The sequence below is a fragment of the Sturnira hondurensis genome, unplaced genomic scaffold (genome assembly GCF_014824575.4).
Source record: "Sturnira hondurensis isolate 20B ecotype Veracruz unplaced genomic scaffold, ASM1482457v3 Scaffold0006829, whole genome shotgun sequence".
Classification (NCBI taxonomy): Eukaryota; Metazoa; Chordata; class Mammalia; order Chiroptera; family Phyllostomidae; genus Sturnira; species Sturnira hondurensis.
This window is the reverse complement of record NW_028079460.1, coordinates 121,571-140,436: the sequence shown is the minus strand read 5'-3', so window position 1 is coordinate 140,436 and position 18,866 is coordinate 121,571. Positions and strand designations below refer to the sequence as shown.

Genomic DNA, 18,866 nt, shown 5'->3' with positions numbered 1-18,866 from the left:
CGGTGCAGGGTCCTGGCCATGCAGTTTGAAAGGATGCAGTATTTCGCAGCTCACCACGAGGAGGTGCCACATCGTTTTGGATTAAGGAGAGCCTAGCTAGCCGAGGACTGACAACTGGAAGAAGCCAGGATACAGAAGGGAGTCCGTCTGGCTAAGCTATAGACTTCTATTTCTTCTCCAGAGAGACAAGGAGAGGGGGGCAAAGGAGCAGCAGGACTATGTGTTTGTGGCTGTTTCTTTGTTTCTAAAGAAAGTGGGATTTAACAGCAACATTGTGCCATTATTCTGAACCTGTGTAACTTTTGAATAAAAAGTTCCTTTCCTTTAAATGCCATCCAACAATGATGATTCACACATTTCTACCTGGAGATCCACCAGCTGTGACCTCTTCCTGGGACTCCAGACTCATATATCTAAATGCCCACTTGACACTAATTGGATGTCCAATAATCAGGACATCAAAACTTAGTATGTCCAAAATTAATTCATCTTCACCTGCCCCCACCAATCTGTACTTCCCACAGGCTTCATAATTTCAATAAATGCAACTACAACTACAATTATTTAGGTCAAAAAATTCTAATAACCCTTGATTTCTTTCTTTGTCTAATGCCCCACATGCCCATTCAGTTGGTAAAGTGTTCTTTACCTTCAAAATACATGCAGAATATATCAATGAGATTATGACACTAATAAAATTAGTGCGAAACCATTTCTCGCTAATGTTTCAATTTTTTTATTTACCAATTTGACAACTATGAATCAAATTCAAGACATAGTTTGAGATCTACTGTACTAGCCTCTTAACTGGTTCCTTACTTCAGCCCTTGTAATTCTTTACAATTTTCTCAAAACTCAGCAGCTGGGTGATTCTTTTAAAGCCTGTTTCAGATTATGTCACTCCTCTGCTCAAAACTTGTTAAATGAGTTCCCATTTAAAAGGGGATGGCATTTAAAAGTATTAGAAGCCAAAGTCCTGCCTTGCAATACCCTCTACCTCTTTTCTATCTCTTATCAGTCTCCCCACTTAGTTCTAAGACGGGAGGGGGCGGGGCAGATACAGGTCTCCTCCTGTTTCTCAAACACAAGAAATATACTTCTATCATACAGTACCTTTGCATTTACTATTCTACCTAACTAGAACACCTTTCCTCAGATAATTAATTGCAGTTTGCTTTTTTCTTATGCTCACTCAAGGATATGTTTATTGATTTTAGAGAGAGAGGAAGGGGGAGAAGAAACATGGGTGTGAAAGAGAAACATCAACTGGTTGCGTCCCCTGTGCACCCTGACCGGGGATCAAACCCACTACCTGGGAAGTGACCTGACCAGAAACTGAACCCGTCACCTTTCAGTGTACAGGATAGACGAGGCTTCAACCAACTGAGCTACTCCACCAGGGCACATGCTTTGCTCTTTTATCTCTTTCATATTTTTGCCTAAATGCAATCTTATAGAAAAGACATTTTCCTGACAATTCTTGTAAAATAGAAAACCACCCATTGCACCATCCTCTTCTCGCATTCTATCCTGTTTCATTTTTCTCCATTGCTCTTCTCATCATCTGGTGTACAATATATTTATTTGTTGTCCATATCTTTCCACTGGAATATGAAGTCCACCATGAAATGGATTTATGTCAGTTTAACTCAATGTACGTAGAAGAGTTCCTGGCACAAAGGAAATGGTCAATAAATATTTGAATTAATTCCATGTGTTATATGGGTAATATCTTACACTGGCTTCAATTGTCCTTCTCCAGTTTCCCCCCTCCCTTTCCTTCCTTGTTTCTTAATTTCTAACGTCCATCCTGAGTTTCATGAAACTAATGAAGTGATTGACCTGCCACATATCTTTTGAATTAGTTATTAAAAACAAATAATAATTTACACAAAACTGCTTTTATATTCACTACTTGTAAGTACACAATTTTAAAATTCCCTTCAATTTTTGTTTTCTATAATGAAAGGATTCCAGAAGTCTATATTTATAAACGTAAAGTTTGGGGTTGGCAAAAAGTCTGTTTAGTTTCTTCCATAAAATAAAATAAAATGTATATTTTTCATTTTGACCAAACGCTTTATTGATTTGGAATATTTTGAGTATGTCAGCTATCTCCCACTTTTGGCTTCTAGTGGGTCGAGGCCAGGGATCCTGTTAAGTTAAAAAGTACAATCAGTGAAATCTTCCAGTCCGTAAGACAGCACCACAGCAAATAATTATTTGGCCAAAATGTCAATTGTACCAAGGAACTTTGCAAACAACTTCTTTTTTTTTAAGATCTTATTTATTTATCTTTAGAGGGGAAAAGAAGGACAGGAGAGAAATATCAATGTATGGTTGCCTCTCGTGCGTCCCTTACTGAGAACTGGCCTGCAACCCAGGCATGTGCCCTGACTGGGAATCGAACCACGATACTCTGGTTTGCAGGCCCGCACGCACTCAATCCACTGAGCTATACCAGCCAGGGCTGCAAACAACTTCTGACATGTTCAATCAGTCACAGCACTTTCTTCTCCATACACTGCACAAATATTTTTTTTTGCATTTCAGTTGCATTTTTACCTTTTTTAAAACAATAAAGCATATTATGCTGAAATGTTGCATATTTTCTTCCATAGCTACACAAAAAGTCACCAATTTTGATAAGTCCTTTTTAAATGCATGCTGATGTGACAGTTGTCACAATACAATCAAACAAAATGTTTTGAACGAAGTTAAAGACAACTAAGCAGTACTTGAGCCATTTTACAGAAAAAAAATGTAAAAGACCTTTTTTGCCAACACAAGAGAGTTTCAGTATTTCTTGCAAAGAATTCACAGTATTTTTTATCAGTACTTATCTACTTTCAAAACACTCTATAAAAAGGTTGAGAATGCATGATTCCATTCATTTTTTTTAAAAAAAGGAAAAAACTGAATCCAAGTGACGCACACTATTTAACAAATAGCAGGACATCAATAAGTTGATAAAGAATTACTTGAAAAATTGATCACTATTCTAAAAATGTATTTAAGAACAGAAAAATATATTTCCCTAACTTGATCAAGCAGGAAAAAGAATAGTATGCTTAAGAGCGTATTTCATGAATCCATTTAGGCAGCAAGACTAGGAAATCATGATTGGCAAATCCCACATACCAAGTTTAAGTGTTTCTAGTAAAGACAAATCCAAATTCTGAAGATACTTCACAACAAAGAATGATTTTATCTAAGTGTAAACTGCTTGAAAAGCAGTCCCTACAGCAGCTGCCAGAATGCTGTTTTTGAACTTTCAAAGCAATGTTCTTTCTGAATGATATTTTTCAGCTTTTGGAAAGGTATCTATATAATCTAGGTTTTCCATCTAGGGGCAAGGATGCCATATTGTTACACAACTTATTCTGGTTCTGACCATGATATATTAAATTTAAAACACAGTTCCAAGGGAGAAATACAGGACTAAGACTGCAAGAATCTCTTCACTCAAAGAGATAAAATTCAACATTCATTTCAATTGCAAGTTAGAGATTTCTAGTATGTTTTCAAATCACTACAACAATCTAGGACAGCCTGGTCCAAATTCAAGGGAAACTAATAAATCCATAGCAGGGTGTCAAACTAATTTTCATCGGGGGGGCCACATCAGCCTCACAGGTTGCCTTCAAAGGATCAAATGTAATTCCAACTCCTTAACAGATAAGGAGTAGTTACATTTACACAGTCCTAAAATGATTTTGGCCCTTTGAAGGCAACCTTGAGGCTGATGTGGCCCCCACTGAAAATGAGTTTGACACCCCTGATCTACAGCACACAAACCCCTTTAGCCTACATCATTTTAGTTGTGAACAAAGTTTTAGAAAATTACTAATTATATTAATTGGATAATACATATTATATTAACACAAAGTATGATAATCTAACATGTTAGATATTACCTATAAATTTACAAAATCAACCACAATATATAGTGATGAGTGCTCCTTGCTGTGTATTCTGCAATATGCCATTAAATATCTGGCAACCAATACAAATATGGAAATTTTAAACAGGAACTACTCAAACTTGTTTACACCTCCATACCCCATTTCTTCTATAAAGTGAAGGCCACTTGCCTGTCCCACACTTCCTACACTAATCTCACATCTATCTAAGTGACAATGAATCTGATAAAAATGAACAAATTCACTGTTAAAACAGTGCTCTATAGTCTGTGAGATACCAAACCACTCTGGAAAAACAATTCAACTATATTTGGAAACCATTTTGTGTGGTTACCCTGTCTATCACAAGGACTAGGAAGGGAATAGACACACTTCAATAGGACATTACTTAGCAAGGCAATACAAAATCAACTGCACATTTTAAAATACTACAAATGAGTCCTTGCAGTGGGTTCAGTATTAGCAAAAGTAATAAAAAAACACCTAAGTTACTGAACTTCAGCAAAGTTCTATGTTAAATGTTTTATACAGATTATTTTATTTAAACTTCACAACCAGCCCTGACTGGTGTGGCTCAGTGGATGAGTGCCAACCTGCAAACCAAAGAGTGATTAGTTTGATTACCCAGTCAGAGCACATGCCTGGGTGGTGGGCCAGGTCCCCAGGTGGGGGCGCACAAAAGGCAACCACACACTGATGCTTTTCTCCCCCTCTTTCTTCTTCTCCCCTCTCTCAAAAGAAATAAATAAAATCTTTTTTAAAAAACCTTAAATTGGTGCATGTAGGGGCCTAGGAAGATGAGGGAAGTCTCTCTGGTCCCCAAAGTACCCACTACCTTTGCTCTCTGGGCCCAGGGGCTGCAGAGAAGATAGTTTACCCGCTGTGCATTCCAATGTGGAGTATCCCTACAGCAACAACAGCCTGGACCCTAGGCTTTTTGTAGAAAGCACCCACAAGGGGAGCATAGTGTCCAAAGCTAATAGCATCAGTTCCACCAGTGCCTCTTCCATCCCCAACAAAGATGACAAGGGCAGTGATTACCACCAGGAGTCCTCCTACAAGGAGTCTTACAAGGACTGGCAGCGGTGAGCACACACTCAGGCTGAACAGAGGAGGGATGCCACTAAGAGAGGCTACAACCTTCAGACCATCGTCCCCAGTGCCAGCAGCAGGACTTCTCCACTGACTCCCAAAAGCTCAGCAAAGCCATCATTATGCAGAAGACTACTGACTACATCCAGTTTTTACACAAGAATTAGCAGGAGGAGGTGTCTACTCTATGCAAGGACGTCATGGCCCTAAAGATCATTAAAGTGACCTATGAGCATATTGTGAAGGCACACCAGGATAACCCCCATTAAGTAGGAGGACCAGGTCTCTGACCAGGTCAAGTTCAACATGTTTCAAGGCATCACAGACTCCCTGTTCCAATCTTTCAATGCCTCCATCTCCATGGCCAACTTTAAGGAGCTATCATCCTGTGTCTTCAGCTGGACTGAGGAGCACCATAAACCTCAGACCCTACAGGAGATCATGATTGGTGTCCTGCACCAACTGAAGAAGCACCTTTACTAACCTGCAGAATTACCAACAAGAGGCCTCGAGTCTCCTACTTCTGGCTTATGAGGTTGGACTGACCTTAGGCCAGTCATCCAGTTTCCCCTCAGTGTTTGGTTCCCTAGCAATCCTCATTCTCAGTGGAGATGGGGTGTTTGTTTTGTGAAAGCTTCTGATTAACTTATTATACTAGCCATAGAGCTCAAAACTGCCTAGTCTTCCCCCACCCTTCCCCATAGAAGTCCCCAGAACTGGGGTCTACTCTGGAAAATCCCCTTCTCCTAAGCCTCAAGTTTCAAATTTTGGCGTATGATCTACTCATATTTAGAAACTACTGTTGGCTGTTTTGGTCTCTTGGATGACAAATGGCCCAAGTTTGGCCATTTTGGCAGTAGATGAGACAGGAGGAAAGGATTAAGAGGAACTACTTCCATGGCTGCAAAGGGTGAAAGGCCACATTCATCCCTAAGCTAGAGTTGCCTGGTCAGCCCAAGGTAAAGCCATGGCTTTCTGGTCAATTCAGGGCAGGGCTGCAAGGTTCCTGGCTCCTGCCTTCTACTCTCTCACCTTCCTTCTCTGCTCTGGGCAGGAGAGAAGCAACCTCCCCACCTACTCCTGCCCTCTGTCCCCACAGGCAGTGGCACTGCACTGCAAAGTCCAATGTGATACAGCACCTATGTTAAAGTTTTTATTTTTCTAAATACGAACAATAAAATTTTACTAGAGTTACAATTTTAGAAAATTAGTTGGGCCTCAAAACCACTCCCAGCTTTTGTCAGGTACACCTGGGTCTCCACCATCTCTCAGGGCCACCTGCATTTCTCTGAGGGCTTAGGGGTAGGTGGAGGTCTGCTGGGGTATATAGAACCCAAGCAAGTACGAGGTGCAGTCCTGTACTCCCTGACTACTGTGTATAATAGCCTCTCTCTACCCTTGTCCGCCAAGGTCCCTTTTGCCTTCCTCAGGTTTGACATCTGAGAGGTTTGATTATCTAGAGAAAATTAAATATTTTATATCATATTATATTACAATAAATATTGCCAAATATTTTCTTTTAAATTTTTAATTATTAAAAACATAAATAAAAAATAAATCTCACAATCAGCCCTGGCTGGTGGCTCAGTGGATTGAGCGTCCATCTGTGAACCAAAGGGTCACTGGTTAGATTCCCAGTCAGAGCAAGAACCTGTATAGCAGGCCATGTCCCCAGCTCGGGGCATGCGAGAGGCAATCAGTGGATGTTTCTCTCCAGCTCTTTCTCCCTCCCTTCCGCTCTCTGAAAAATAAGTGAAATCTTTTAAAAAATAAACTCACAATCACCGTGAGGTAGTTATTATTATTATTCCCTTTCTAGAGATGAAAAACAGGTTAACAGCCAATAAACAGTAAAGGCCAGGTCTGCCTGGCTCTTCTTAAACACTTTGTTATACTGCCTCCCAAAGATCAATTGTAGTTCTGATCTTATTCCTCCCTGCTACATTTGGCATATTTGCTATTTGAAACTCTCACTTGGCTTCTATGATTGATACATTCTACTGACTTCCCAACCACCTCCCTAACCATTCCATCATTCCCTTTATGAATTCATCATTCTTAACCTGTCCCTTCACTCATTCAATAAATATTTCAAGAACTTCAAAATATGTTTAGAGAATTTTGACACTCACTGTAGATACAGCCGTAAGTAACAGAATTGTCTCATTAACTTTAAATTTTAGAGGGTAAGGCAGACAAATGAGTAATCACAAAATAGTTACTATAATAGTGAAGACACTACTACATAAAGTAGTATATCAAGGGAAATTGGAGGAATGAGAACATCTCCTAGAAAAATAGTTAACTTCAAGCAAGACCCAGTCTGAGTAGGAAATAGCAAAGCAAAATATGGAGGTGAAAATTATGTAAAAATAGGGAATAGTATATGTAAAGTCCCTGAGACTGTAAAGATTAACAACAAATAAACCAAAGGGGAAACAGCACAAAATGAAAATGGATAAACAAAAAAAGCCCACAAAGGGTTTTGTTGGGCTATATTAAGAAATAGTAATCTAGCCCTGGCTGCTGTGGCTCATTGGATTGAGTGCTGGCCTGTGAATCAAAGGGTAGCCTGTTCAATTCCCAGTCAAGGCCTGGGTTGGAGACCAGGTTCGCAGTAGGGAGCCTGTGACAGGCAACCACACATTGATGTTTCTCTCTTTCTCCCTCCCTGCACTCTAAAAATAAAATAAAAATATTTTTACAATACATATAATAAAAACAAAATTAATTACAAAAATAAAAATTAGTTCCCTGTGAAACATTTAAGTGGAAAAGTCAAGCAGACAGCTGGAAAGACAGGTACATGATCTACACAAAGGAAGGAGGTATGACAATATATGAATATAAAGTGAATGAAGTTTTATAAGTTTATTTTTAACTTGGTAAGAAAGGTAATTTATCTTATTAATTTTCTCTAATGTATAAGAATAACATTTTCTTTTTGAGTAAGTACACTTAACTAAAATTACTACTGTAGAATGAACAACGTTGGCAGATTTTTAGCTTAAAATTAAGTTAAAATCTAGTTTGTCTCACCTGTAATAAATTTTTTGTACTCTTCATTATACATAGAGACTGTAATCACTGTTCTATTTCTCAACATTAAAAGACATATAGTCCTGGCTGGTGTGGCTCAGTGGATTGAGTGCCAGCCCGTGAACCGGGGGTGACCGGTTCAATTCCCAGTCAGGACATATGCCTGGCGTGCAGGTCAGGTTCCCAGTGAAGGGCACATGAGAGGCAACCGCGCATTGGTATTTCTCTCCCTCTGTCCCTCCCTTCCCCTCTTGAAAACTAAATGAAGAAAATCTTTTAAAAAAAATAAAATAAAATAAAAAACATATAAATTAACTATATGAGACTTTCACAAATTTATAGCCCATTATACATTTTGATTTGACTTAGGATTTCAGGCTGTTCAAAATTTTTCTACATCATCACCATATTTCTTAGGATATATCCTATTAGCTAAGGAATCATGGTACTACCAGTTTCTCAAGTCAGAAATCTGGCAATCCTCCTTGTCGCCTCTCACTCCCTTATTCTGAAACTTCAATCTAACACCAAAATCTGTGAATACCATATAACTAATTCTTTTTTAATTTTTTAAATTTATTTATTTTTAGAGGGGAAGGGAAGGAGAGAGGAAGAGAAACATCAATGTATGGTTGCTTCTCGGGCATCCCCTGCTGGGAACTGGCCCCTGCTGGGAATTGGCCTGCAACCCAGGCATGTGACCTGACTGGGAATCAAACCGCAATCATCTGGTTCGCAGGCCCGTGCTCAATCCACTGAGCTACACCAACCAGGGCCCATATAACTAATTTTTATTACATCCACTTATCTTTAATTACACTGACACAGATTTGCCCAAGAAAACAATTCTTGCCTTCTAACAACTTTGAATACCCCTTCTTCTCCTCCAGTTCCTTTTCTAAGATGCAGACAGAAAAATGATTTAACAACCTGTGTCATTTACCTGCTCAAAACCTTTGAATTCTTTCATATTATTCTCAAATAGAAAGTTCCCAATCCTGAATTTCAGACCTCTGGCCAAGATGGAGGCATAGGTGGAAACACTGAGCCTCCTCGCACAACCAAGTTTAAAGACAACAAAGTTTTAGTAACAAAAACGCAACCAAAAAAAAGAAAACTGAACTATACAGAAGTCCAACAACAACAAACCATTCAGCCAGACCGGTAAGGGTTGGTGAAGCCAACCCTTCAGAACATCTTTAAACGTTCCAACATACGAATTATAGGGGTACCAGAAGAGGAAGAGCAACAAGTGGAACACTTATTTGAACAAATAATAAAGGAGAATTTCCCCAATCTGGCAAAGAAACAGACTTCCAGGAAATCCAGGAAGCTCAGAGAATCGCAAAGAAGATAGACCCACGAAGGAACACACCAAGGCACATCATAATTACATTATGATTGTAATTATGCAATCTCATGCCAAGATTAAAATGAAGGAGAGAATCCTAGAAGCAGCAAGAGATAAGGGGACAGTCACTTACAAAGGAGTGCCCATCAGACTGTCAGTGGATTTCTCAAAGGAGACCTTACAGGCAAGAAGGGGCTGGAAACAAGTATTCCAAGTCATGAAATCCAAAGACCTATATCCAAGATTGCTCTATCCAGCAAAGCTTTCATTTAGAATGGAAGGACAGATAAAGTGCTTCTCAGATAAGATCAAATTCAAGGAGTTCATCATCACCAAGCCCTTATTATATGAAATGTTAAAGGAACTTACCTAAGAAAAAGAAGATAAAAAATATGAACAGTGAAAGGACAGAAAACTCACAGTTAACAACCACACCTAAAACAAAAGCAAACTAAGAGGACAGCTAGATTGGGAGCAGAACCACAGAAATGAAGATCACATGGAGGGTTTAGCAACAGGGGAGGGGGAGGAGGAAAAGAAGGGAGAAGGTACAGAGAATAAGTAGCATAGACGGTAGGTAGAAAATAGATAAGAGGTAGGGCAAGAATAGTATGGGAAATACAGAATCTAAAGAATTTGAGACACGTGGACATAAAGGAGGGGGAATGGTGGGGGAGGGGTGTGCAGGGTGGAGGGGAATGAAGGGGGAGATAGGACAACTGTAATGGCATAATCAATAAAATATATTTAAAAAAAATAAAGTTCCCAATCCTAATCGTAACTTATAACTTAGATCTGCATTACAATATGGTGCACTACTTAAGCACATATACTCTAAATGCAGAATGTATAGTTTCAGATACCAGTTCTGCTGTATTAATTTTGGGCAAGACACACCATGCATCAGTTAAATCACTTAGGAATGAAAAATGTTGTTAGGGTTCAATGAACTAACATATGAAAAATACTTAAAACAGGACTTGACACACCTATCTGCCCCTATCTTCTTCTAGTCTCACCATTTCCCACTCTGCTATGAGTAAAGCAGGGGCGAAAAACAAGTAGAAAAAGGAGAAAGTGATATCTATCTATCTAGATAGATAGATATATGATATATGTGTTTCTAAGTACTTTTCAGTTCATCAAACATCTGTCTTCTCTCCTTTAAGAGAACATACACAGTCATTTCTCTCTCTCTAAAACTTTCTGCCCCCTTCCCAGATGACTTCTGCTTAACCTCTCCTCAGATTAAAGGTCACTTCAACGCTGAGACATTTCCTAACTCCTAGACCAGAAGAGATGTCCCTGTTAAATGCTCAAGCAACATACTCTCTTAACACTTATCTTATAAGTTATATGCTTTAATATCCATACTTTGCACTAGACTATCTGTTCCATGAAAATAAAAATCATGTCTGCCTTATTCACTACTATGACCTTAAGCAAAGTAACTGGAACATAAAAGATATTCAATAAATACCTAGAGACTGAATAAACATATATTACTATATTTTTAACTATGTATATAAAGACTAAAAAAGATAAGACAAATAAAAATATTAAAGAATTGATATTTTTCTTTAAATATTACATAATCCCCTACTGTTTTTACAATTTCAAAAATAAACACTATGTATAGAGCCATATAATTTGCTCTTCAAAAGTAAAAGAGCAAGTGGTGTCCTGGTTTAAGATGTCTTACATTAAACCACTAAATCACTGGACTTCCACCAAGATGGAGGCATAGGTGGAAACACTGTGCCTTCTCCCACAACCAAGTTTGAACACAACAAAGGTTTGGAGAACTAGGACACACCCAAAGACCAGAAAACGGAATTATACGGAAGTCCGACAACTATGAACCGTTCAACGGGACGGTAAGAGAGGCGGAGCCAGCAGCGGAGCTGGGTCGGGCAGGACAGATCCCCCGACCTAGGCGCACAGGCAGCCCAGAACCAGTAGGGGTGTGGGGCAGACTGACCACGGTCGCACATTCGCGCACAGTGAGATGGACCACACAGGCCCCAGGGGGCGAACCCAGTGGTGGAGGGCTGATGGCGGAGGCACGCTCGCGTGCAGTGGGACGAAACACGTGGGCCTGGTGACGGTGGTGGCTGCGGCACTGGGGCCGCGGCGGCAGGTGGCAGACGGGAAGCCACTGTCCCTCTTTGACCCCGCCCCCACATACAATGTCACAGCACAGCGACTTAGTTGCCCTGTTCTAGTGAACACTTTAGGGCTCTGATCCTGCTACGGAACAGGCACGAACAGCCAAAAAGATGGTGCAAGAAGAACTCAAAGTCCCAGAGCCAATAACTCTAAGCGACTGAGAAATTGCCAGCCTCTCAGAAGCACAATTCAAGACGCTATTTATCAGGATGCTCACAGAACTGGTAGATTTTAGTCACAAATTAGAGGAACACAGTCACAAATTAGAGGAACATATGAAGGCTAAACTAATTGAAATGAAGGGAGATGTCCAGGAAACCAATAGTGATGGAAAGGCAACTGGGACTCAAATCAATGGAATGGACCAGAAGGAAGAAGGAAACATCCCACCAGAAAGGAATGAAGAAATGAGAATTCAAAACAATGAGGAGAGGCTTAGGAACCTCCAGGACATCTTTAAACGTTCCAACATCCAAATCATAGGGGTACCAGAAGGGGAAGAGGAAGAGCGACAAGTGGAACACTAATTTGAACAAATAATAAAGGAGAACTTCCCCAATCTGGCAAAGGAAATAGACTTCCAGGAAATCCAGGAAGCTCAGAGAGTCCCAAAGAAGTTGGACCCAAGAAGGAACACACCAAGGCACATCATAATTACATTAGCCAAGACCAAAATGAAGGAGAGAATCCTAGAAGCAGCAAGGGATAAGGGGACAGTCACCTACAAAGGAGTACCCATCAGACTGTCAGCGGATTTCTCAAAAGAGACCTTACAGGCAAGAAGGGGCTGGAAAGAAGTATTCCAAGTCATGAAATCCAAAGACCTACAGCCAAGATTGCTTTATCCAGCAAAACTTTCATTTAGAATGGAAGGACAGATAAAGTGCTTCTCAGATAAGGTCAAGTTCAAGGAGTTCATCATCACCAAGCCCTTATTATATGAAATGCTAAAGGGACTTACATAAGAAAAAGAAGATGCCCTGGCTGGTGTAGCTCAGTGGATTGAGCGCAGGCCTGCGAACCACACAATCGCGGTTTGATTCCCGGTCAGGGCACATGCCTGGGTTGCAGGCCAGTTCCCGGTTCCTGGCAGGGGATGCACAAGAGGCAACCATACATTGATATTTCTCTCTCTCTCTCTCCTTCTCTTCCCCTCTAAGATAAATAAATAAAATCTTTGAAAAAAAGAAAAGAAAAAGAAGATGAAAGATATTAACAGTGAAAGGACAGCAAACACACAGTTATTAACAACCACACGTAAAACAAAAGCAAACCAAGAGGACAGCTAGATCAGGAGTGGAACCATAGAAATGAAGAACACATGGAGGGTTAGAAACAGGGGGGTGGGAGGGGGAGAAGGGGGGAGAAGGCACAGAAAATAGCATAGATGGTAGGTAGAAAATAGAGGGGAGGGCGAGAGTAATGGGGGAAATATAGAATCTAAAGAACTTGAGACAGGTGGTTATAAACTAAGGGGGGGAGAATGGTCGGGGAGGGAGTGTGTGGGTGGAGGGGAATGAAGGCAGGGAATAGAACAAGTGTAATTGTATAATCAATAAAATATATTTTTTAAAAAAGCTGAGGAAAAACTGTAAAAAAAATAAAATAAACAAAATAAACCACTAAATCACTGACATTAAATAAGTCACTAAAATAACAAAATGCTTATACTATGGTCATCAATATATCAGTAAAATTTGAACTATGTTCCTACAAAATTTATACAATATAAACACTTACAAAGTTGGACAAACTTATTAGCTTTTTCACTCAACTACAGAACAAGTCTTCATTTAAAAAGATAGTGATAATCACCAACAATTCCTAACCTCCTGAGTACTAATCACGAGTAAATCTAATTACTGTCATACTTACATACAGCATATATTTCTTAAATTCCAAGGTGACAGTAATTTTAATAAGCTTCATGAATTAATGACCACGTTTTCAGGAGAAAAAAATTTAAAAACCACCACCATGTTATCTTCTAACTTCAGGAACACTTAACTAAAGGAAAGAATGTCTCTCATGACTAAAGAAAAACTATCAGACCAACGAACTACTTCCAGAAACTTAGAACAGGAAAATTACATATATAAATTACAAATAGTAGGGCATGAAGGGGAAAAATACACAGAAAGCACTCTCACAGCTAAATTCTGAGGGGAAAAATTAAATTCATTGACTGTCAGATGAAAATTTTTTTAAATTTTTTTTTAGATTTTTATTTATTTATCTTTAGAGGGGAAGGGAAGGAGAGAAGGAGAGTAATATCAATGTATGATTGCCTGTCCTGAGTCCCCTGCTGGGAACTGGCCTGCAACCTAGGCATGTGCCCTGACTGGGAATCGAACTGCGATTGTGTAGTTCGCAGGCCTGCACTCAATCCACTGAGCTACACCAGCCAGGGCAGATGAAAATTTAATTAAACCTTACTTAGCTCTTCCTGAGAAGCAAAATTAACAAGGATAAAATACGTAACTTCAAATTGTTGTTTTAAAAAAGGTGAGATAGGACTGTGGTTGCAAAGAATGTATAGAGACGCTGATCTCTATCCCTAGGGAATTCTAAAATGGCAATAGGAGGGAAGTAGAAGTTATATTAGATAAGCCCTGGCTGGTGTAGCTCAGTGGATTGAGTGCGGGCCTGCGAACCAGACAATCGCGGTTCAATTCCCAGTCAGGGCATATGCCTGGGTTGCAGGCCAGTTCCCAGCAGGGGCCAGTTCCCAGCAGGGGAGGCACAAGAAGCAACCATACATTGAAAAAAAAAAAAAAAAAGAAGTTATATTAGATAGATTTTGCCATTAATGAATTATATTTCAATAAGGGGTAGGGGCACAATCAGTTCAGGGCCAGTGCACATGGTTGTACACTAAACAAAACAGCCACTTCCAAGAGAGCAACATACACATTGTAAATATCTTGCATTTGTTTTTTATAAAAATTTTTTGAGGAGAAATTGGAATAGAAATGTCAAATGGTATAGCTGCTTTGGAAAACAGTCTGGCAGTCCCTCTGGTTAAGGTTAAACCAGCATTTAACTTTATAAAGGTTAACCTCATAAAGGTTAAACAGTGCTACAGTGTTACACAACCTAGCAATTTCACCCCTAGGTATAGAAGTCATATGAAAACTTGTGTCAACACAAAAACTTGTACACAAGTGTTCATAGCAACATTAGCCACGCAATAGAATATTATTCACAAATAAAAAGGAATGACCCTGGCTGGTGTAGCTCAGTGGACTGAGCGCGGGCCTGCAAACCAGACAATCGCTGTTCGATTCCCAGTCAGGGCACATGCCTGGGTTGCAGGCCAGTTCTCGGCAGGGGCCAGTTCCCAGCAGGGGATGCATGAGAAGCAACCATACATTGATTTCTCTTCCTCTCTCCTTCCCTTCCTCTCTAAAGATAAATAAATAAAAAATATTTTAAAAAAGAAAAGGAATGAGGTACTGATACACGTTACAACAGGCAAACGTTGAAAACATTATGCTAAATGAAAGAAATGAGTTCCAAAAGATAACATATTATATGATTACATTTACATGAAATAAAGGCAAAAAAATCTATGAAGAAAGTACAATAGATAGTAGCTAGAGGACGGGGGAATGCCAGGAATGCAGAGTGACTGCTAATGGGGACCAAGATGAAATGTCTAAAATTAGATAGTAGTGCCCTGACGGAGGGTGGGTGGGCACTCAGTGGGAGCGTCACCCCTGTGCAACAATAGGTTGCAGGTTCAATTCTGTTTCAGGGCACATACCTAGGTTGTGGGTTCAATACCCAGCTGGGGCGTGTGTAGGAGGCAGCTGATCAACATTTGTCTCTCACATTGATGTTTCTCTCTCTCTCTCCCCTCCCACTTTTCCTCTCTCTCTAAAATCAATAAACACATCCTTGGGTGAGGGCTAAAAAGTAAATAAATAAAATAAAATTAGACAGCGGTGATGGCTGCAAAACTAGATGAATATACAACTACTGAAAATGTCCATTTTAAATTAGTGAATTTATAATACATGAATTACATCTGAATAAATCTATTTAAAAATCTGGCAGATCAAAATAAACTATCTCATGGAAGGGATTCCTTTCCTACTTTGCATAAAAACATTTCACAGTAGTGCTGTGAAAACTTTTCAATTAATAGACTTCAATATGGCAAGAAGCTGACTTGAAATACGTTGTTGCTTACTGACCTAATTGACAATCCATTTGGAGAAAACAAAGTTAAACTCATTCTTCATGTTACATACAAAAATAATTTCCTCATGGATTTAAGAGCTCTATGCAAAACTAAAAGTACCTGATGAACAGTTGTGAATGTTTCTACAGCCTACAGTAAAGAAACCTGTTTAAGCAAATCAGGAAACCAGAAGCCATAAATGAAATACACATTTGATTACACAAAAGCATCATATATCTGAAGATAAAATATTGTAAACAAAATCGAAAGACAATAAATTAGGAGAAAAATACAATAAATATGAGAAAGGATTAGTATCTCTAATATGCAAAGTTATGTTAGAAACATACACACAGGGTTGGGAGAGCCATGTCTGCTACTTTTTAAGTAAAAAAGCATGATCTCATATCTGTAAAGAGCAGAAAAAAATCATATGTATTTGTATTCAAACAGAAATAAGTACAGATGGCCCTGGCTGGTGTAGCTCAGTGGATTGAGCGCGGGCCTGCGAACAAGAGGATCGAGGTTCAATTCCCAGTCAGGGCACATGCCTGGGTTGCAGGCCAGTTCCCTGCAGGCCAACTCCCAGCAGGGGATGCACAAAAGGCAACCATACATTGATATTTCTCTCCCTCTCTCCTTCCCTTCTAAAGATAAATAAGTAAATAAAATCTTTTAAAAAAAATAAAATAAAATAAAGAAATAAGTACAGATGATTCTATAGCAATTTGATAGCACTAGTTACTTTAGGAAGAAAGGTTTAGAAATAGAAAAAAGCATGTATTTTTTCTTGACCTAGTACCGAATGTATTATTAGTTTTATAACAAGCAAAAATCTAGTGAAAATATATTTTGAAAAGATTTGAAATACACTTAGCTACCAAAAGCACACACCTCTCAAAGTCTTATTTTGCTCATACTTACATAAAGTTGATAAAACCCAGTAACTTCTAGATATCCTTTCTAACTCCATTATTCTAATACTGACTAGCTGTTTCTCTAGTTTGTTTCCATTCAATAGACTGTCACCTACTACACACTTAATCTTATTTTATTGTGGTGAGAACACATGAGACCTCTCTTAACAAAACTTCAAGTGTACAACACTGTTGTTTATTATAGGTACAATGTTGCACAGTATATCTCCAGAGCTTATTCCGTCTTGCTTGATACTTCATACCTGTTGATAATTTTCTATTTCCTTCTACCCCCGCCAAAACATACCTTTCAAACAAGATCAAAATCCTTTATTTTTATTTATTATTTTTTTAGAGAATTCACGATTTTATTTATTTATCTTTTAGAGGGGAAAGGAAGGAGAGAGAGAGAGAAATATCAATGTATGGTTGCCTCTGGTGTGTCCCCTACCGGGAACTGGCCTGCAACCTAGGCATGTGCCCTGACTCGGAATCGAACCGCGATCGTCTGGTTCGCAGGCCCGCACTCAATCCACTGAGCCAGGGCAAAATCCTTTTTTTAAAGAAAAAAAATGACAATGGTCTTTTAGGGTAAGAACTCCAGTTCATCAAAAGATATCACCAAGAGAGTAAAAAGGAAAGCTACACATTGGATGAAGATATTTGCAATGCATATGTCTGAAAAAGGAATTGCATTCAGAAAATATACTAAGAACAGGTACTTTACAAAAGAGGAGGTCCAAATGTCTAAACAAACATACAGACGCTCAACCTCACCAGTCATCAGGAACATGCAAATCAATACCACAATAAATACTATTATCCACCAGAATCGCTAAAATTAAGTAGAATATCACCACCAAAAGCTGTTGAAGCTGTGGATGAACTTGAATACCACAATCCTGCTAAAGTCATAAAATCAACTTGGAAAACTGACAATATTTACTAAAGATAAAAATATGCCTACCCTGTGGCCCAGCATTCCACTTCTAGGTATACACCAAAGAGTAATGAGCGCATATTACTCACCCAAAGAGGGGAGGTGGCCAGATAAGGCTTCACAGTTCAACTTGAACTTAGTCTCAGAAGATGGGTAGGTGTTTGCTAAGCTGCCAGGCAGTGGGAGAAATATGAAAGTCATGGAGATATAAACAAACCGTGCTTGGGAATGATGGCAGTTCCAACAAGTGGAACACAAGTCTTACTATGTCCAGTGACACACAAAGCCTAAGAGGTGAGCAGGATTTTTTTTAATGTTTTATTTGTTTATTTTTAGACCATAGAGAAGGGAGAGAGAAAGAGAGGGAGAGAAACATCAATGTGGGGTTGCCTCTCACACACCCCCTACTGGGGACCTAGCCTACAACCCAGGCATGTGTCCGGACTGGGAATTGAATTAGTGACCCTTTCATTCACAGGCCAGCACTCAATCCACTGAGCCACACCAGCCAGAGCAGAGGTGGGCAGGATCTAAAAAAGAATGTGAAAGAGTCTGTTCTTCCAAGAAATGTGGTCAAGTTTAGATTTAGAAATTGCATGTAGAGAGGTATGTGGCATGTAGCTATGGAAGCTATGTAACTATAGACAGGAACCCAAACAGGTAAGGCACAGAGAATTATCCCTTTGCTACCATTTCACCAATTTTGGAGAACAGTGACTTATTACCAGCCTGCCAATCTATCACTGGTATGCTGCTTTAACTGACGATTCTCCACAAATCACTGCACTACCAAAACGGTGAAGGGGAAAGGAAGGTGAACAGATGACAGTCAAACAAAGGTTTACTTTTTTTTTTTAAATATTTTATTTATTTATCTTTAGAGGGGAAGGGAAGGAGAGAGGAAGGAAACATCAATGTATGGTTGCTTCTTGTGCATCCCCTGCAAGGAACTGGCCCCTGCCGGAAACTGGCCTGCAACCCAAGCATGTGCCCTGACTGGGAATCGAACCGCGATCGTCTGGTTCGCAGGCCGGCGCTCAATCCACTGAGCTACACCAGCCAGGGTAAACAAAGGTTTACTTAAACCACCATCACCCTTACATAAGTTTATTTATATTTTTAAAAGCAGCCTCTGTTGAAGAACCGATAAGAAATGAAACTGTCATTCCATAACACTCATAATTAAGAATCTTATGAAACGAGGAATACTGGCTTACAATCAAAACTGTCCATAAACTCCAAAAATTAT

General features: G+C 39.4%; 1 protein-coding gene and 1 pseudogene across 1 annotated transcript in view; one reads left to right on the top strand and one right to left on the bottom strand.

Annotated features, from left to right (window-relative positions):
• The window catches only part of ASH1L (ASH1 like histone lysine methyltransferase), a 233,916-nt gene that overhangs the window by 199,413 nt on the left and 15,637 nt on the right, over positions 1-18,866 (bottom strand). The window lies entirely within an intron of this gene.
• LOC118990148 (max-like protein X) lies at positions 4,721-6,168 on the top strand (annotated as a pseudogene).